Raw genomic sequence first — 21,382 nt, 5'->3', positions numbered from 1 at the left:
AAAATATCCCTGTAAATAATTTCCAATGGTTTGATAGTTCTAAGATCCTCAATGAAATGAGAGGAGGACATCACCTATTTTCCTAGTTTACATGCATCACATAGGTGATTCTTAGTAAAGACTAGTTTTTCTATACCACTAATAAGTTATTTTTGGGTAATTTTTCTAAGGTTTTTTATGCTAGCGTGACAAAGCCTCCTATACCATAATTATGATTCATTAAAAATTGTTTTCAAACAAAAAGCATTAGGAGATTTAATATAATTTAAATCTAGCACATACATATTATTTATCTTAATTCCATGTAGTACATCATTTCCATTTTGGCTTAATATGCAGCTTGTGGGAAAAAAATTAACACTATAGCCCTTATCATATAGTTGACTAACACTCAAAAGAATATGCCTTAAGCCTTATACAAGTAAAACATTTTTAATGAAAAAATTATTCAACTTTCTAATCATACCTCTGCTTAATACTTTCCTAGTGGTATTATCTCTAAGAGTAACCTTGCCTCCATTCATACCTTCCAGTGATATGAATTGTGTAATGTCTTCAGTTATATGCTTCGAACATCCACAGTCCATGTATCAAATTCTCTCAGGAGGTGTTGTATGTTATTCTTGGGAATCCAAAAAAGTTTGGGTTCTCCTCTTGGCAAAATAAATTCAGAAGCATGTATGATATGATTTATTTTATGCATCTTTGGACTCCACATAAGATATGATTTTTTATAAATTGTATAAGTGTGATATGTGTGTCCAATCATTCCACAAGAAAAAAACTTAACTCTGGGAAAAGGATTTTTAATTTATTTGAGTAAACTTGTATTTTCTTAGGTTTTATAATTTTGAATTCTTTTTAGGATTAAAAAATTATTCAGGTGTAGGTGGAATCTTGTTCTTTTCATATGCATTCAATTGAGCTTTAAAGAATGGATTTGTGCTTTCAAACACAACATTGTCAACTTTAAAATAGTGCTATCTATTATCAAATTCATTAACAAAAGTTTTAAAATCATTTTCAAGTTTAGTGTTGGATGATTTTAACAATTTATATTATTTATTCAATTCATTATACTCATTTAGCAATTTCATGTGATTGGTATCAATTAGCGTGTTGTCTTTCCTAAGAATTTCTTGCCCCTTTTGTAATTCAATGAAGTCTAAATTTAACCTATCATATATCTTTTTAATTTTTCTATATGTCATATGAAATCTTTCAAAAATGAAAACTAATTCATCATAACTTAAGTCACATATCTCTTTGTGATTTGACTAATTGAACTTGTCGGCCATCAAGCACAAATTTGTGACTTCTTCTTCTACATCAATTTTTGAAGAGTCTGAAGCCAAGTCTACCCAAAATACTCTCTGAACTCTCTTCTTGCCCTTCCTCACATTTATTTTCTCATCCACATTCTCTTTGCTAGGAGTGAATTTAAGATTAGGGCAATCTGATTTGATAAGTCTAGGTTTCTTGTTTTTATAGTAAATAACATCGTTAGAAACCTTAACATTTTTATGAAACTTACCTTTATTCCTCTATTGGCATCTCCTTTGCTTCCTTTAAAAAAAAAAAAAATTGTATTGCCTTGTCATCAAGGTAATGTCATCCTCGTCCTCACACTGTGACTAATCACTCTCTGAGTCATCGACTTTCAAAGCTATGTTCTTCTCATTTCACTTTTCTCCTACATCAATCTATTTTTGAATCACTTATTTCTTGTAAGCAATTTGTGATACAAGAAGATTATCAATATAATATATTTTTAAATCCTTAGACTCTATAATAACAGTTATTTTAGCATTATAAGTAGCAGTCAAATAATAAAGTATTTTATTAACTTTTTCAGCATTTGTTAGTTCCCTACCTAATACATATAAGGAAGTAATTAATTGAGTGAAACATGTATACATGTCAGATATAGATTCATTTGATTTCATGTGAAATAATTCATAATCATATAACAAAATATTTAATTTAGAGTATTTCATTTTGTTAGTTCTTTCATACGTGATACCAAGCTAATTCTAATTTTCTTTTCCACTTTTATAAGTAGAAATATGCATGTAACTTTAGATTTGATAGCACAAAAGAAACTATTAAAATATTTTGCATTTAATTATGCTAAGTCTCATTCTTCTATAATACAGTTAGAAAAGGGTGTTTTAATTCTAATGCCATCTACAAGTGTAGTTGGCATAGTGTACCCATCATAAACTAAAATCCACTTGTGATAGTCAAGCAATTGAATAAAAGTAGACATTCATGGTTTCCAAAAATTGAAAGGGATATTATAAAAATATGGAGGTCTAGTAATCGAATACCCTTTAGGTGTGTTATGGTTTCCGAAATTAGCTATAATCATTTAAAAAATAAAATCTAAACTTTAAATTTTGATGCATGCTCTGATGCCACTTGAAATATCTATATAGGTTATTAAGCATATGCAATTGTCCCAAGGCTAACCAAGAGGGGGGGGGGGGGATTGGTTATTATAAAAACTCTTGGTAAATTTTAGAAAAACTATTTAACAATTTTAAAACAATTTGATTTTCTTTAAAATATACTTTTCAACCACAATAATACATTATTTAATATAAAATGTTAAAATAAAAAGAACATAATGATTGATAGTGGTTTGGTCCAACAAGACATGCGTCCACTCCTAGAAGATTTCCTCTTGAGGTATTACACTATTACCAAAGTGACTCTCCTTTTGCTCCCACAGCAAGGCGAAGAAACCTTTATAATTTTTCCCTCTTCCATAAATCCCCAGTGTGGTAGGGTACTATCATCCTTTCACATACACCAAGTGTCGATAGAGTACCATCATCCTTTCACACTCTCCAAGTGTTGGCAAAGTACTGGATTTCTCCAAAGATCTTCTCTCAAGAAACTAGAAAGTAGAAAGGAAGAGAATTGACACAAAAATAAAAAGGGATTCTTACCTTTGAGTAATCTTGTAAACACTTCACAATCCACTTGCAATAACTCTCTCTCAAACACTCTCCAAAATCAAACTTTCACTTTCTCTCTAAGAAATCATGAAGACCATATTCATCCATGTTAGTTTCTAAGGATGTTTTATATGAAAGATATAAAAAACCATTTAGAAAACTAAAAATTCCAATTTTGAGCATACATGATTGTACAGTATGATCGACAAACATATTTATAAACAATTTAAAATTATTTATATGAACCTATACAAACTATTTTTGTACATGATGATCATAAAGTGCAAACCTATATCATATTGTACGAACTGTTCAGAAAATTTTTTGATTCGAGGCAAAAAGATACCCCATAATTTTGTACTTTGGACATCTTCCATACGAACATTAGATCATATAGTACAAACAATTCAGGAAAAATATGATGTTTATCAAGACAAAAAGGGACCCATTCTTTTTATACTCAATACATCGTCCATACGAAGGGCACTTCATATATTATGACCAGTTCAGAAAAATTTCAAGATTATCGGGATAAAAAGAGACCCAATCTTTTCATACTCTGGACATCATATGTACAAAGAGTACTTCATACAATAAAATTAGTTTAGAAAAAATTGATGATCATCGAGATGAACATGTGTGTATTTATTTCATATTCTTGATGTCGTCTGTACGAAGGTCTCTTTATACAATACGAATAGTACTTAGAAAATTTTCTTCATCTAGTTTGTATAACTGCTTGTTGGACGAAATAACTGAATAAATTATCCCGTATGAATGTAAATCATACAATCTTATTAGTTTAAAAAATTATAATTTTTTAACTCTCCTCTAATGTGTGTGTGCACTGTTACTAAATTATAATCACACACTTTCATATTCAATAAAAATAAAAAAATAGACTCCATTTAAAATGAATCATATTCTAATCTGATTTAAAGTTTTCAATAATCTGAAGTAAGATTTCCATAAAATGTTAGTACATATAAAAAATAAAAGTAATATATCAAATATATGTTAGGAGAAATAATAATCAAAATAGTAATATTTAGAATCATAAATAACACACATGATATGAATAACATAGTTATGAAAACTAAGTTGCAACAGGGTCATCTTTGCTCTGTTGGAACCCTAGTGTAATTAAAGTAGCTAAGAAAGTATTGAACCAAATTCTTGGAAACTGCTAAAGTCCATATATTGCTTTCCTAAGTAAGCAAACATGGTTTGGAAATAGTGAATCCTCGAAACCATTAGGTTGTTTCATATGGATAGTTTATATTAAAATACCATGAAGGCAGGCATTAGTGACATCCAATTGATGAACTAGCCATTCTCAGTTGATTTCTATGGAAAGTAACACACTTATTTTTGGAAATTTGGCAACCAAGATGAATGTCTCTTCGTAGTTCAATCCGTATTCTTGTGTGTTACCTTGTGCTACAATTCTTGCTTTATGTCTAGCCACCGATCCATTTGAATGCAGTTTGGTTCGATAGGTCCATTTACATCCTAGAATATTTTTATTTATAGGTGGTTGTACCAAAGTCAAGGTTCCTAACTATTAAATAGCAAGGAATTCAGTTGCCATTAAATTTCTCTAGTTAGCATATTTTCTAGCTTCAGTAAAGCTTGTGGGATACAATGGTATGTCTTATATGGTATTGGATGTATGATGAAGCAAATTGAAAATAGTTTTTAGTTTTAGAGATCCAATTTTGATTCTCATGACCATAGGATGAGTAGAGATGGAATTATTTTGAAGAGGATACTGTGGATTATGTGAGATGGAGGGTGATGAACTGAGAGAGTTATTTGTAGGAATTTAAACTGGGTTTGTATTTCTAATTTATGGTGGAGACTCTATAGGTGTAGAGCGGTTGATCGGTTGTGTGGGCTATATGGAGGTTTGAATTAAAAGGTGCGGATTTGATTTAATTATAGGTGGGGATTAAGTTTCGACAGAGAAATTTTGAAAAGAAAATTCAAATTAATTAAAAGTAATATGATGAGATATGGTAACTTTATTGTTGACTATGTTTAGGCATTTATAGCCTTTATGAAACTTCAGTAGCCAAGAAAGACACACAGATTTGCTTTAGGAGGTTTTTTGTGTCTTAAAGATGGTGGTGTCCAAGGAAACATCGGCATCCAAATGTGCGAAGAAGTGAGTAGTTTGGAGCTTGCTTGTATAATTTTTTTATAGGTGAGGATTAAGGATTTGCTTTGTATGGAAACCGATTTATAAAATAGGATACAATGAGGATGACATCCAACCAATAAGTAAGAGGAATAAAAGTTGTGTTATAGAGTTCTTATGATCTCTATTATATGTCAGTTTTTCTTTAGGCTACTCCATTTTCTTTAGAAGTATATATACATGATATTTGATGATCAATACTATTTTGCTACAAAAATGTTTTAAGCGAGTGATTGAGATACTATTTTTCTCCATTTGATCTAAACTTCATGATTTTAAATGGTGTTTGATTTTAAACCATGATCTTGAAAATAATGAATAATATTGGTACTTTTAATTTATGAACCATAGGAAAGACCCAAATAAATTTTAAAAAATCATCAATGAGTACAACATAATATCCATATCCCTAATTTAAGGTAATAGGGGATGGACCCCTATACATTAGAATGAATGATCTAAAGCGGAGTAGATGTGCTAGATAAAGATTTTGTAAACTTCAACTTATGAATCTTATTATAACTTAGTTTTCATAACTATATTTTCATATCATATGTTTTTTATTATTCAAAATCATTATTGTATTGATTACTGTTTCTCCTAACATATATTGGATATATTGCTTTTGTTATTTGTGTGTACTAATGTTTTAGGAAAATCATGCCCTAGATTATTGAAGCCTTCAAGACAGATTCGATTAGGGTTTATTATAACTGGAGTCTATACTTTTTATACTTTTCTTGAGTCTAAGAGTGTATAATTGTAATTGGATAATCGTGCACAGACACACTAGGGGAGTGTAAAAATTTGTTATTTTTTAAACTAATAATAATGTACGATTTGAGAAAATATGGGATGATTTATCCAGATCGTTCCACCAAAAAGCAGTTAGTCAAACCATGACAGGAAAAATTTTCAAAGACTTGTTCATATTGTACAAAGTTACCTTCATACAGATGATGTCCCGAGTACGAAATAGATATATACAAGTTCGTCCTGATGAACATCCATTCTTTTTCTGAATTATTTGCATTGTATAATCTTAGGTTCATAAAGATGACATCAAGAGTATGAAATAGTTGCATATCTTTTTATCCATATGAACATGTAAATTTTTTGAATTGTACGTATGATATGATCCTATGATCATATTGACTACTTCAAAGTATGAAATGGACTCTTCCATTTTTGTACCAGATTAAATATGGTTTGATTAAAATTGATTGTTCTATATGATATGTGGTTCATATAATACATTATCCATATTTTAAAATAAATTTGTTTTGAATTATTAGTACGTACGATCATTGACGGTTAAATTTAAAAATTCTATTTTATGGATGATGTTTCATGCCTTTTATATGTAAGGTCCAAAAAATTGACTATTGAATGAATCCTTCTTTGTATTTTATTTAAGAGAAAGTGTAAGAGTGCTTTGGGAGAGTGTTTGACAGTGTGGCGAGAGATATTGCAAGTGGAAATTATGAAGGGCTCACAAGGTTTCCCAGAGGTGAGGATCTCTTTATAAGTCTTGTCAATTCTCTTATTTATTTCCCTAAAGTTGCTTGAGAGAAGATCCTTGGAGAAGATCTAGTACTCTATTGATGTCAGGAGGGTGTAAAAGGATGACGGTCCTCTGCCAATACTTGGATAGTATAAAAGGATGATGGTTCTCTGCCGACACTTGGGGTGTGTGAAAGGATGACGATTCTCTGCTGACACTTAGAGAGTGTAAAAGGATAATGATTTTTTGTCGACACTTGGAGAGTGTGAAAGGATGATGGTACTCTACTGTACTGGGGATTAGTGGAAGAGAGGTGTATTGTAAAGGCTTCTCTGTCTTATTGTGGGAGCAAAAGGAGAGTCACTTTGGTAATAGTGCAATACCTGAAGAGTGAGTCTTCAGGGAGTGGACGTAGGTCTAGTTGGATAGAACCACTATAATTTTGTTTTTAATTTATAGTTTTTTGTTTTTTGTAATTCTTATTATGTGGTTGAAAAATGTTTATTCTATTATGACTGATAATGGTTTTTTAAAAACTTTCTAAGAGTTTTTTTTTTTTAATAATCAATTCACCCCCTCTTGGTTAGCCTTGGGATAATTGCTTTAGGTCTAATAACCTATACATACTTTCAAGTGGTATCACAACTTACTTTTGAAAATTACAATTTAGATAACTTTTTTGAAAATGATTATTGCTAGTTTTGGAAACTATAACACACCTGAAGGGTATTCGATCCCCCCATTATTTGATAACATCCCTTTAGATTTTTTTTAAAAATACGTATGTCAACTTTTCTTTAATTGCTTGACTATCATATGTGAATTTTAGTATAGGATGGATACATTAGGGCAACAAGATTTGTAGATGGCATTAGAACTGAAGCACAATTTATTAACTAGACTGTAAAAGAAAACAAATTAGCTCATTTAAATGTTAAATGTTTAAACAGTTTTTTCTATGCACTTAAATGTGAGTACTATATATGTGTCTCTACCTATAAAAGTGGAAAATAAATTTACAATAGACTTTGTATCATATATGAAGGGACTAATGAAGTGAAACAATTTAGATTGAATATTTTACTACATGATTATGAATTGTTTCACATAAAATCAAATGAATTAATCACTAACAAGTATACACATTTCACTCAAATAGTTACTTCATTGCATGCTTTAGGTAGGGAACTAATGAATGCTGAGAAAGTGAATAAAATACTTCATTATTTGCCTTGTTCTTATGATGCAAAAATAACTGCTATTACAAAGCCTAAAATTTTTATTGTTTATTCTATTGACAATCTTCTTGGATTACTAATTGCTTACGAGTAAAGGGTGACTCAAAGATAGATTCATAAATACTTTTCCTGGTGTCAAATTGTTTTCTTATGGAATGTTTTGTCACATATCTCATACTTATATTATTCATAGTAAATCATATCTAGTGTGGAGACAAAAAATGCATGAAATAAATTTTATCAAAGATGCATATAGATTAATTTTTCCAATAAGAGAACTCAAACTTATTTAGGTTCCCAAGGCTAATGTTTCAATACCTTGTATAATCGCACTCACACAAAACCTTGTGAGAGTATTTGGTATTTGGACAGTAGATGTTCTAAGCATATGACTGGAGACACTACATAAATTTATATCACTTGAAGGCAGGAATGGAGGTAAGGTTATAGTCAGAGATAATACCACTAGGATTGTGGTAGGCACATGTATAATTAGAAACTTAAATAACTCTTTCATTGAGAATGTTTTACTTTTAGAAGGCTTAAAGCATAATCTGTTGAGTATTAGTAAGGTCTATGATAAGGGTTATAGTGTAATTTTTTTTTTCACTAGCTACATAATAAGCCAAAATGGAATTGATATTTTGAATGGAATTAGAGTAAATAATATATACATGCTTGATTTGAATTGTAATTATTCTCATAATAGTTTTTATTTAAAAAACAATTTATGATGAATCATGGTTATGACATAGGAAACTTTATCATGTTAGCATGAAAAAACTTAGGAAAATTTTACCAAAAAGAACTTATTAGAGGAATACCAAAACTAGGCTTTACTAAGGATCACATGTGTGATGCATGTCAACTAGAAAAATAAGTGAAGTCTTCATTTCATTCCATTAAGGATCATAGAACTAGCAAACCCTTAGAAATTATTCATATGGATCTTTTTGGATCAGTTAGTATAGTATGTCTAAGAGGTAATGTATTTGGATTTGTGATTATTGATGTTTTTTCTATATTCACTTGAGTTAAATTTTTATTTCATAAGAGTGAATCATTTGAATAATTTAGAAGTTTTTCAACTTGGGTTTAGAGAAAACTAGGATGTGAGATTTTATCAATTTAAAGTGATCATAGAGGTAAATTTGAAAATTATAAATTTGAAGAATTTTATAAAGTGAAAGAATTCAATCACAAGTTTTTAGCACCTAGAACCCTCAATAGAATAGGGTAGTAGAAAGAAAGAACATAACATTAATAAAAGTTGCTAAAACTATTTTGGCAAAATATTCACAATCGAAATATTTTTTGGGCTGAAGTGATCAGTATAACTTATTTTGAATAGGCTGAACATTAGATTCAAATTGAATAAGACACCCTATGAACTTCTTAAGGGGGGAACACCAAATTTGTCACATTTGTATGTCTTTGGATGTAAGGTGTTCATTCATAATAATAGAAAAACTCATTTAGGAAAATTTGATCCAAAATATAATGATAGAAGTTTTCTTGGTTACTCTTGTATTAGAAAATCTTATAGAGTTCTTAACAAAAAAACTTTGGTAGTTAAGGAGACCACACATGTAATGTTTGATGAATCTGACATTTTGGAAGTGCCAATGTTCGAAATTGATTAAATTGAAAATAATTCGCAATGCATTAAAAAGATAAATTTGGAAGAAAATGTGAAAAAAACCCTTTGCCTTCAGAATGGAAATTTTTTAAGAATTATCGTAAGGAATTGATTTTAGGTGAACCTAGTGAGGGTGTTAGGACTAGGAATGGACTTAGAAAAGAGGCGAACCATTCTATCTTTATATCAATGGTTAAACCAACAAATATAAATCAAGCGCTTTTAGATGAATTTTGAATTTTGGACATGCAAGAAAAGTTGAATCAATTATAAGAAATGAAGTTTGGGCATTGATTGAAAGGCCAAAGTTTTGTTGAAACTAAGTGCGTATTTAAAAATAAAATGAATGATTCAGGAGTTGTGATTAGAAATAATGAAAGATTGGTGGCTAAGGGGTATAATTAAATAGAAAAAATTGATTATAAAAAAACTTTTGCCTCTGTAGCCAGACTTGAAGCAATTAGAATTTTATTATCCTTTTCCTGTTTTAAAGGTTTTAAATTATATTAGATGGATGTTAAAAGCACCTTTTTGATTAGGATTATATAAGAGGATGTTTATGTTGAGCGACCTCCATATTTTGAAAATTTTAAATTCCTTAATCATGTGTTTAAATTAAAAAAAAAGGATTTATATGGATTGAAATAGGCACCTAGGGTTAAGTATGAGAGGTTAAATACTTTCTTATTAGAGAGATCATTTGTGAAAGGAAGTTTCAACACCACTCTCTTTTTGAAAAAAATCAGAGATGATATACTCCTTGTTGAAGTCTATGTTGATGACATTTTATTTTGATCTACAAATAAAAATCTTTATTATAATTTTTCAAAAATAATGAGTAGTGAATTTGAGATGAGTTTAATGGGAGATTTGATTAATTTTCTTGGATTTAGCATAAAAAATAAGGAAGGAATATTTCTTAGACAGTCAAAGTATATTAAGGACATCTTCAAAAAATATAAAATGGATAATGCTAAACTATTAACTACACAAATGAGTTCCTCAGTTTAGTTGGATAAAGACCTATAGGGAAAATTTGTGGATCAAAACAAATTTAGAGGTATAATTAGATCATTGCTTTATTTGACTACTAGCAGACCAGATATAATATTTAGTGTTTATTTGTGTTCTAGATTTCAATCTGATATAGAAGAATCACATTTGATAGCAGTACAAGAAATTATGAGATATCTTTTGGGAAGTCTAAACTTAGGGATTTTGTATCCTAAGCACAAGTCTTCATTTAAAATTGTTGGATATTCTGATTCAATTTTTACAAGTTATAAGATTGATCAGAAAAGTGCATCTGGAACTTATCAGTTGATAGGATATTTTTTGTTTCTTAGTCATGTAGGAAATAGAATTCAGTAGCCCTGTCTACTACTAAAGCTGATACATTTCCTTAGATAGTTGTGTGGCATAAATACTTTAGTTGAAATAATAATTGATTGATTTAGGATTTTCAATTGACACAATTTTGATTATTTGTGATAATACTAGTGCCATATGTATTTCAAAGAATCCTATTCAACATTTTAGAACCAAGCATATAGACATAAGGTATCACTTCATTACAGATTATGTAGCCAAGGGAGAGATTGAATTGAACCATGTTAATATGGAAAATCAACTTTCAAGTACTTTCACAAAAGCACTAGTCTTTGATACATTAAGCACCTTAAGAACCTGGTTAGGTGTGATTGATCTTAATACTTAAATTAAAAATTCTAGAAACTTGATGTGCTATAAATATATGTTCATTTAGTTTATTTTTCTTTATTTGTTTTATTCATTTTTGTGTTTAGTTTTTTGTTTTTTATTATGTTTTTTTTCTACTGTGAAGCATGCCTTATTTTTTTAAAATACTTTTTGATTATCATGTATTATTTTCTAAGTGTTCTATTCATACTGCACGACATTCGTTTTTCTTATTGTAGGAATTATGTAGCTTATACATGATAGGTTTCTAAGTTAAGCACATGAAACACTATTTTTCTTGGGCTTCATATTGTACGATTATGTCTTCATACTTACAATTTGTACAGTTTTTTTTTCTATACGCGTGGGGATAATTTACTAGTTGGAGTCAATTATTTATTATTAATCGTATGTACAAAATCATATTTCATTTGTACGATACATATGTCAGTTTCTATATGGTACAAGCCTAACCATCCTAACCATCTTTAAAATTGTCTTTAATATTTTGATCATCTCGGAAAAATAGCTATTCGTCTGTACAATCGCATAATCAAAAAGCCTGTATGAAATGATGCCTCGAAAATGGTGTTTTATGAAAAGTTGTTTCAATTTTGGCCATTTCCGTTCATACATACGAAATTTATATTTGTCCGTATGATTCTAAAATTGTATGTACGAACGATGTTTTGTGTTGTATGATAAGTTAGTATCCTTAAAATAGAAGGGTTGTTGAAATTATTTTTCATTCGCTTTCACGTCCATTTCAAACCCTTTAGAGCCCTCAACTTAGGAATGGCAAGTTCTAGCAAACATTCACAATTTTCTAAGGGATCCTCTTCTAGAAGTGGTAGGGATGACAACTTTTTTTCTAAGGTTAATGAGGATGCCTTCTTTAGGTACGCTGTTACCAAAATCACCCCTTCTAGACTTCTCAATCGGGATTATCTTCACTTTTTTGTCATGCCCTGGTTTGTTTCGATTCAACTCTCTTTCTTCTTACTCTCATTTATGCCTATCAAAAGGATTCTTTCAAATACTTCTTGGAAAACTTGAGAATTAATCAGGACCACACTAGAATTATTTATTTTTTTTCATAAACAACGAGTAAAAGTTACCAAGGAAGATTTAGGCAACTATCTCAACTTGAGAACCCAATTGATTCGAGCCCATATTTTGACCTCAACAGTTGATTTTAATTGGTCAAAAATTAATCGAACTCTTAGAGGGGTCTCTCAAGTGAGTCATTTAGCTAGAGTATATAATTTGAATCAAAATGCTCATATCATCCAGCAAGTTTATAGAATGTCAATTATTCCTAAGGTTGATTATCGCATAAGTATGACTCCACTTTTATCTATAGTCAACTATCTGATTATGACTGAAAAGCCCTTTGATGAAGCCTAATTTTTTTTGGACTATATCTATAATCTTTTTGAAATTATACTTCAACATCACAAGAGAAAGAAAAATGTGTCTTTGGGATATTTAGTTGCCTACATCCTAAAGAAGGAGTACAATATGATTCCTCCTGAACCTCCCACTAAACTTTTTATTTACTTCACCGATGCATCTTTTTAGTCACTTTTTTGGAGAGATCAAAGTTTAAGTGAATATTCAGATGAAGAAGGGGGAGCTCCTGCTCCAGCTCTTGCACCTGGACCCAACCAAAACTACTTTCAGGAAATGACCCAATCAAAGCTCCTGCTTTGATTATTTAGAGACTCATTTTGATCAACAATTTGATCAAATTAAGAATCATCTAAATTAGTAGGATGCGGGACATCAGGAAGACATGGGCTAGATCCATGGTCAATTTGACACGGTCAGCATGAATGTAGCAATGATGAATAGCTACATTTCAATGTTCAGCCAGCCTCCTCCGCCAAATCAAGGCCCCTTAGATATCTAGATGTACTTCATTGTTATTCTTGCTTCTGAGTTTTTTGTGAGTCCTATTATAAATTTTTCTTCTATGAGTATAGTGGTTTTATATGTTGTTTAAATTCTATGTGATCATGTTTGTTGAGTGGTGTTATGAGTGATATGAATTGAAATGGTTGTATATGATCCCTTATATCAAAGAAATGTTCTATGTTTTATTTCTTTTCTTGAAATGTTTGTATCTTTAATGAGAAAAAACTGTTGAAATTGATCGTTCAAAGTGGTTATCAATTAGTTTGCTTTACAAAATAATTTCATTACAAAATTTAATCTTTCAAAAATTAAAATTAAAATTATAATTGGATATAGATAAAAAGATTAATTTGATGTTCTTTTAGACAAACATATCAAAAGTATAATTGTTGCAAGATTGATGATTTATTATTTTTTATTTCTTTTTCAATATATTTATTTTTTATTAGTTAAATTTAAATTTAGATTACTAATATTGGAAAGACACAAAAAGTAAAAAAAAGGGGAAATGCACAATGTGTGCAAAAATAGAAAAGATACGCAAGGGTTCACAAAGTGAAAAGAGGCACAAAATTAGCCTAAATATAAAAGATGCATAAAGTATGCCACAAATATTTAAAAAGATGTGCAATGTCACCATTTGAGTTTTTATTATTATGTTTTTTCCACTATCATTTAATCTCTAATCCAAATCCATCTAATTAATAATCATATTCAATATTGAATTTGAAGTTAACTAATCTTTATTTCATAATTTTTGTAATAATCATCTTTATTTAATTTGTCTAGCTTGAATAATGACTCTGATTGACTTTCTTATCTTAGTTGTTTTTTTATTTAAACTTTTGAAAATTTTCTTTTTAGTTGTATGAAATTAATATTATATTTTCAATTGGTTTAAAACCCTTTTCTAGTTTAACTCTTTTGGTTTTTCTATAGAATCCTTTCATTTCACGACATACTTTCCTTTTTGTTGTTGTCAAAAGGGGCAGTCATAATATTATTTGATTGATTCATGATTATTGTTTGATGATTTTTGTGTGTGTATAATGTGTATGATTTGAATGCATGGATGATTATTGTTTGATGGTTGTGTGTGTGTATAATATGTATGTTTTGAATGCATGGGTGAATGTTTTGAATGTTTGAATATTCGTTCATGTGTATTTTTTTTTTTTTTGAGCTTTTTTTTTAATTTGGTGCTTTTTTTATTTTTTATTTTTCAGTTTATTATTTTTGATCTTCTTAGGAACCCCTTGTTATTTAGTTGGTCATTCATTTAGGGGGAGCTAAGGAGAAAATTTTTCTTTAAATGTTAACTCAAAAAATAATTGTTTTTTCTATCATCAAAAAGGGAAAGATTGTTACAACTTAGTTTTCAAAACAATGTTTTCATATATTTTCTTTTTTTATGATTCCAAATCATTATTGTATTGATTAATGTTTCTTTTAACATAAATTAGATATATTGCTTTTGTTGTTTGTGTGTACTAACATTCAGGGAAGTTATACTCAAAACTATTGAAGACTTTAAGACATTTAATTAGGGTTTATTAAAACTAGAGTATGTCATTTTTATACTTTTATTGAGTCTTAGAAAGTGTGATTATAATTGGGTAACCGTGCACAAACACAATAGGGGAGAGTAAAAATTTGTAATTTTTTAAATTAATCATACTGTACGATTTGAGATAGTACGGTATGATTTGTCCATATTGTTCCTCCATAAAGCTATTAGTAGAACCATGAAAGAAAAATTTTTCTAAGTCTTGTACATATGTTACCTTCATACAAATGATGTACATAGTACAAAATAAATATGTACAAGTTCATCCCGACGAACATCCAATTTTTTCTTAACTATTTGTAATGTACGATCTTAGGGTAACACAGACAATGTCCGAAGTATGAAATGGTTGCATATCTTTTTGTCCATACGAGCAGGTAAATTTTTGGAAATGTTTGTACAATACGAACCTAGGATCGTACAGACAACTTCCAGAGTAAGAAATGGACTCGTCCATATTTGTACCAAACAAAACATGGTTTGATTAAAACTGATTGTATTGTACGATATGTGGTTCATACAGTACATCATCCATAGTACAAAATAAGTTTGGACTATATCGTACGAATAAATTTTGAACTGTTTCTACGTATGAAGTTGATATAACTGTACGATCGTTGACGGTCAAATTAGAAATTTTAGTTTTCTGAATGAATTTTCATTCCTTTCATATATAAGGCCCTAAAAACTAACTATTGAATGAATCCGTTTTCATGGTTTCTTTGATAGCAAGTGTAAGAGTGCTATGGGAGAGTGTTTGAGAGTGTGGAGTGAAGGGTACACAAGATTTCCCAAACATAAGGATCTATTTGTAAGTCTTGTCAATTGTCTTCTTTACCTTTTTAAAGTTGCTCGAGAGAAGATCTTTGGGGAAGATATAGTACTCTATCGACGCCAGGAGGGTATGAAAGGATGATAGTTCTCTACCAATACTTTTAGGGTGTGAAAGGATGATGGTTCTATATGGACACTACAGAGTGTGAATGGATGATGGTTCTTTTTCGACACTTGGGGAGTGTGAAAGGATGATTGTTCTCTGCTGATACTTAGAGAGTGTGAAAAGATGATGGTACTCTACCGCACTATGGATTTGTGGAAGAGAGGTGTTTTGTAAAGGCTTCACTGCCTTACTATGGAAGCAAAAGGAGAGTCATTTTAGTAATAGTGCAATACCTGAAGAGGGAGTCTTCTGGAAGTTGACATAGGTCTAGTTGTACCAAACCACTATAAATTTCTATCTTTTTTACTTTATTGCATTTTATTTTCTACAATTTTAATTATGTAGTTGAAATGTGCTTATTTTGTTAAGACTATTAACGAGTTTCTATAAAAAATTTCAAGAGTTTTTTTTAATAACTAATTCACCCCCCCATCCCTCTTAGTTAGCCATGGGACAATTACTTTATGTCTAACAACCAATACAAACTTTCAACTCTTTGATGTATGACAAGAGGAACATCAAAATGAGGTAGCAAAAATTTGAAGATCTTTGTTTTTTTTTGGCAATGTAACTGATTACTTGTTGGTGAGGATGTCCTAGCCGATTATGCCACAATGGAAAGGATCTGCTATTGGCTAGAAGAACATTATTTGTTATTTTATCTGCAGAAGACTGTATGAGGTATAACCCATTATGGCAAGGCCCCTTTAAAAGAACTTGATGATGTTGCGGATCTATGGTTTATGATTTTGATGATAGCAAATATTCTTTATTTCTCTACGATTTTCTTATGTGCTAACGTTTCAGGTCCACACGATCAGACTGCAATTTGGGACCAGCTCAAGATTAGGTAGACTAGGTCTATGTCAGTTTGTAATCATTTTCCTTTCTTGAGTCTGTTGTATTTGGTGTGGGATCTGTTGATTTGTAACTTGAAAGATTTCCTGTTGTTCCCTATAAGATTTCCATTTTTGGTAATATCGGCCGGGACGATATTTATATCGTCCTGGACGATATGTCCAAAATCAGAAACCCTAATTAGGGCATCCTCATTAAGGCAGCCGTCATTGAGATCGGCCTGGACGATACATGTATCGGCCAGGAAGATAGTCTTAATTCAGAAAGAATCAACCGCCATAATAAGTTTAAGAATTCTTTGTTTTAGGAAATCGGCCAGGATAATATTTATATAGTCCAGGCCGATCTAACTCAATTATGCCTAAATTTATCTGGTATCTTTGGATAGCATTAATGGTTGATTGATACGATCACATCGTCCGGGATGATCTTATGATCGGTCCGGACGATGGCCTGGATGATTGACTTCGGCCAGCACCAAATCAGGGCGATGATCAGGACGATTAAAATTGGTTTTAAACTAATCGGCCGGAACGATCGTGAGATTGGCCAGGACGATATAACCAATTTTCTTCTGATCGTCCCAAATCGTCCAAGGCCGTTGAGCTGAATTTGAACTAATCGGCCAGGACGATATGCCTATCATCCTGGACGATAATGTCGACAACTTGCATTAATGAGCTCATTTTTAGCTCTTCTATTTAAGTTATGACATGACACTTTGTAAGTGCCTTTGGCAGCCATAGTAGCTTCGTTCTTGTGGGGGAAACTTGAAGAGAGAGCTTGAAAGGGAGAGAGGAAATGGTGGAGTTTGAGAGGGAGAAGATCCTGTGAGGGGGAGGAACTCAAGGGAGTGTGGAGGGGATTCCACACGGTTGCTCCGGAGAACTTACACCTTAGTACCATCGGATTCAAGGCTTGTCTCGAGGTAAGTTCACCAAAGAAGAGTATCTCTTTGGTGTCAAAGGACCCGGCGACTCTGCCACATCGGGGAAGGTGGAAGTGATTTTGTAAGGGCTTCTCCGCCTAGCTGTGGGGGCTAAAGGAGAGACACTTGTTTTAGTGCAATACTTGGAGGGTGCCTCCAAGGAGTGGACGTATGTCAATTTTTGACCGAACCACTATAAATCCAGTGTGTTCTTTTCTTTTTATCGCTTACGCATTTATTTTTCTTCCGCACTTTGTTTGTGGTGATTTGGTTTGAGTTTTATCTTTGGTTTTAAAGTTATCCAATTCACCTCTCTCTTTGTTAGCCTTGGGCCAGTTCTATAGGGCTTAACATCCCTAACGAACTTTCAGATGATTCTTTTATTCCTTAATGATAAAGCCAAAATCATTAAATAGAATTGAATTATTAATATCCTTATTTAGCTGATATATAGTTAGAAGAGTGTTTGATAGCTTTGGAATATAAAGAAAATGAGTTAAAAGAAACTTACGCTCAGGTGTGTGAAGAACACCATCTCAAGCATGAGCTATTTGAATTGAACTGCCATTTTCGACAGTGATGTTGTCTGATCCTTGATAAGCCATAGGATGATTAAGGTTAGTGAGATTATTTGTAAGATGAACTGAAACCCCAAAATCCTGATACCAATCTGGGTTGGGTGTCACAGTTGATGCCACTAGAGTTATGTTCTGATTTGATGATTGAGGTGGGACACAATTTATGTTTAACCTATGCCAATATGCTGATGCAAGGTACCCTCTTTTGTTCCTGTTGACCTCATTTTTGTATGAGGTCACTAAGGCCCTTACAAACTCCAGATCAATCATAGATCCTACGATCCACTCTAGACATTAAGATTCTATCCTAGAGCTAGACCTTAGGGCCTACTCTAGAGGATAAGATTCTTTCCTAGAGTCAGACCTTAGGGCCTACTCTAGAGCTTAAGATTATTTTCTAGATCCAAGACCTTAGGGCCTACTCTAGAGCTTAGGATTCTTCTATATCCCAAATTCTAGAGCCCCTCTAGATCCTAGATCTTAGAATTCCTCGAGATCCTAGGATCAACTCCAACCTCAAATCAATCCCTACCTTTGATCAACTCCAACCTCAAATAATTCCCTACCTTTGATCAACTCCAACTTTAAATTAACCCCTATCTTTGATAAATTCAAATTTCAAACCTCATTCAATTCAAATCAAAATTAATTCAAGCTTCAAACACACCCAAACTTTGACCCAATCAACTTGAGAATCCAAACTTTAATCTAGACTTTGATCCTACCTTTAATCTAGCTTTGACCCACATGATTGTAAATGATTTGGATACTTCAATATTAATCATTCAAACTTAAAATCCATTCCAAATCCAGAAATCCATACTCAAATCAAAAGTCTTAAGGCCCTATCCTAAAGACCTTTTTCAAGGATTTTTCAAACACTTCAAAACCCAGTTAAATGACCTCTTATTCAGGGTATATCACTTACAAAGTGATAAGACATGTCTCTGGAGGTTACCCTTCAATTTTGAGCTCATTCTGAGATCTCTAACCTTAGAATCTAAATTAAAATCCAAAGGCTGTAAAACTTGCAAGAGTTAGGCTAACCCAAAGTGCCCAAGATCACTTGGGATTGAGCCAATTCTTAACCTAAGCCCAACTGAACTTGATCAACACCTCCCATAGGTGGCCCTAGGTTCAGCACACCTCCTCCAGCCAGCCCATGCTCTGGGCTAACCTGGGTCAGGTTTTAGGCTAACCCAAAGTAGCCAAAAACACATGGAGCCGAGCCATCTTCCAACTCAGATCAAATTGGACCCAATTGTCACTTGCATTGGGTCCACCAGACCCAGACCCACTTCCCACCTCAAGCCCAAGGTCTGGCCTGACCTGGGTTGAGCCCAAATTGACCAGAACCAAGCAGATTTTGATCAACCCGAGCCATCCCAGACCAAATTGGATCCAATTGCCACTTACATTGGGTGCACCAGACCCAGACCTATCTCCCATACCAAACCCAGGGTCTGACCTGACCTTGATCGAGCTCTGTTCGACTCGAACCGAGCAGGTTTGAGTCCAATCCAGTCACCAACTCAATCCAGACATTCTCATGCCAAATTGACTCCACCCTCGACTCCAACATGTCCCCATCGGCCTCCCCCAGTCAACCCGACCCAAAAAATTGCCGGCGGCGGTCAGAACTAATGGAAAACGAGTTCCGGTGGTTCCCCCCCAGACAACCCCTGAATCAAAGCTGCTGCCCACCAGTTTGATCCCCACGACCTCCCTAGGACGTCGCCATCTTTCACCTGGCATCAATCCGAGCCCCCTCCAGCTCAATCTCGGTCGTCTAAGCCCACGAGAGGTGGCCGAATAGGCTCGAGCTCCCCAGACAGCCAGAAGCATTCTGAATCGCTCAAAATCATTTCCCATAGCTACTTCGACCTCCCAGGCTCTCCCTTCGAGCTCCCAGATCGATCTCTTCACCCGTTCGAGCGAGCACCCGTGAAAGCTTCCGGCATCCCGCTCGAAGTCGCACCTCCGGCCGTCCTCCAGTCCCGACATCTGAAGGAGATCAATTCGCCATCGTCCCCTAAAGCTTCCTGATAGAGAAGCTCATTCGTTGAGACTTTCACTGCGGTAATCTCTTCATCCCGAGCTCCCTAGCTAGGTAGTCTGGTCAAGTGTGAAGGAAACCTTCACCCCAACGGATTTCAACCATTGGATTGAAGGTTTCCATTATCCTGATCCTCCCTGTGAAATTTCATCAGAGTTCGCCGGCGGGATCGCTTGGATCACGCCAGAGAAGCCTTACGGCCTCGGATACGTGCGGGAGGTTGAAGACACAATCTCAGTCGTTGATTCCGATCAACGGCTCGGATTAGATCCAGCGGTATCGGAGCGCGTTTAATCCCAGCCGTCTGATCTTCCATCCGATGGCTGTGGTTAATCGGACCGTTAACGGTTAACGCCAATGATTGCCCATCCAATCGGCCCGCGACGCATGTAAAGGGGCGCTGACTGTGTAATGGCCGAATTAATAATTCCAGAAATTCAAGGGAACTTAAAAAAATCATAACTCCCTCCATAGTTGTCCAAATTAGGTGTTCTTATCCTCAATTGAAAGGTCTCAGGGAGATCTACAAAAGCCCCATGGTTCCAGGCCCTGGTTAGGTCAGTGTAAGGTTTAATTTCAATTTGAGCATTTTATCAATTTCTTTAATTACTCTTTAAATACAAGTCCACCAGGCCTGGAATTTTGGGAGATTTAAAGCAAACATGTCTTTGACATGTCCAAATTTTATCTCCCCGTTTTAAGATGTTCAAGGGCATTTTCCCCAAATTTTGAGTTTAAGGGTCATGGTTTGACCCTTATATTCAAAATGGGGTATAGACCTATCCAATGGGATTTAGGGTGTGATTCTTTGTGTGATGATGATGTGTAGGATAAGGATTGTAGAGCCACTGATTTTGCCCCAATCCTAGCTTAGGATAGATCCCTATAATCATTTGAAGGTGACTTAGAGATCACCTTAGGTGGTTTAGTTAACCACCTTAGAGTACTCCATTTGAGCTCAAATTTTGTGAGTTCAGTCCTTAGGGTCAGGTGATCCTATGGTAAAAATTCCATCAAATTTGGAGTTCATTTAGTTCCCCAAGTAGAAGCCTAAAAAATCCTTCTTAGAAATGGCCTATTAACCCTAATCAATTGGTAGTGAACTGTCTTTAACTCATAAAATCTATTAAAATGTTTATAATTTTCCCTAATTAATCTCGTAATCAATGAGAATTGAAACCCTCTTAAATTGACTTCTAGATTTATCTTAATTTAGTCCTTAGGTAGAATCAAAGGTTAACCAGCTTTATTAATTCAAAAAAAAAACATTAAAAATTCCAAAAGGGGCTTTAAACA

This window comes from Dendrobium catenatum, unplaced genomic scaffold (assembly GCF_001605985.2).
Source record: "Dendrobium catenatum unplaced genomic scaffold, ASM160598v2 fragScaff_scaffold_273, whole genome shotgun sequence".
Classification (NCBI taxonomy): domain Eukaryota; kingdom Viridiplantae; phylum Streptophyta; class Magnoliopsida; order Asparagales; family Orchidaceae; genus Dendrobium; species Dendrobium catenatum.
The sequence above is the reverse complement of the archived record's forward strand: the minus strand, read 5'-3'. Positions refer to the sequence as shown.